Source organism: Galeopterus variegatus, unplaced genomic scaffold (assembly GCF_000696425.1).
Source record: "Galeopterus variegatus unplaced genomic scaffold, G_variegatus-3.0.2 Scaffold5548, whole genome shotgun sequence".
Lineage (NCBI taxonomy): Eukaryota > Metazoa > Chordata > Mammalia > Dermoptera > Cynocephalidae > Galeopterus > Galeopterus variegatus.
This window is the reverse complement of record NW_007731659.1, coordinates 198,590-199,857: the sequence shown is the minus strand read 5'-3', so window position 1 is coordinate 199,857 and position 1,268 is coordinate 198,590. Positions and strand designations below refer to the sequence as shown.

Here is a 1,268-nt window from a genome sequence, read left to right as displayed (position 1 = left end):
TCAGCCCAACACTTCCCTCTGTCTAGTAATTGTACAATCCCAGTTCCTCAGCACACCCAAATCCCTCCATTTCTAGAGCTTTTTTTTTTTTTTTAGTTGATATAGTTTATTGACAGGTTTGAATAGTACTTTTAATAGCAAAAATGTGTTATAAAAGCTTACAACCATCATTTCCAATACAATATAAAGCAGAGGTCATATTTGTCTTTACATTTCTCACCTCTATAACATATGCGAAAAGTCCCAGATATTGTTTTCTGGCTGAGTTAAATGCATGAGTGAACTAGCCCAATATAACCTCCTTAAACACTTCGAGTAGGATTTATTTACTCATGAAACAGTAACAGAGACATTATTTTGAAAATCAGACAAATGAATCTGCTCTCACTTCTGTTCTCTAGAAATACCTTTCCTCTAGAGTTATAACATATTTATAACTTTATTACAAATAATGCAAATCAGTAGGTTTTTATTTCCACACCTTCACAATCACATCACTAGAAGCAGTTACTATGAATCCCTGTGTTGTCTGGAATGTGGCAACATCCATGATGATGGCATGATGTCCCACAGGCAGAGACTCTGGGCCCCTTCCAGGTATGTCATCACTTGGGCCTACCATCTGCTTATTCTGAATTTCCTGGATGACTTCAGTGCCTTCAATTATTTTCCTGTAGTAAGACACAGATGGGGAACTAGTACTTCCTGCTACCATATAGGACCTTTCTGGGTAAGCTAAGTCCCAAAACCTTATTTTCATGTCTGAGCAAGCTGTTAGTAGGATAGGATTTCCATTTGTAGGACTATAGTAGATACCATGGACACTGTGGGAAGATGGCTGTAACTCAGATAGTAGTGGTGTACTGCTGGCCCAGAGAGTAAATCTGTCACCAGTCCCCATGCCCACATGGACACTTCATTGTTGCCCTGCACAGTTGTAGTCACCCAGGACTGATACAGAGGGTGCATTGAGAGGCGCCTGATCTGAGCCCTGGAAGGATGACAGTGACTGGAAATTGGCTACTAGAACCTCATGTCCCAACAAGCCATGGTACCACTGCTTGTACAGTTTCAGAGGCTCAGAAGTCCAAAGTCCAGGGAACACACCTGGTGAAGGCTTTCTCTGGTGGTGACTTCAGTGATGGCAGAGTATCACATTGCGAAAAATGGCAGAGCACAGAGAGCAGAGATATTTCTAGGGCTTTTGATCATATCCCCTTCACTCCGCTGGGTCAGCTCAGACTCCCACACCACGTTTTTCAAGTCAA

At 41.9% G+C, this 1,268-nt stretch overlaps 1 pseudogene; it reads right to left on the bottom strand.

Annotated features, from left to right (window-relative positions):
• Positions 1-469: 469 nt before the first annotated feature.
• LOC103605020 lies at positions 470-969 on the bottom strand (annotated as a pseudogene).
• Positions 970-1,268: the final 299 nt, after the last annotated feature.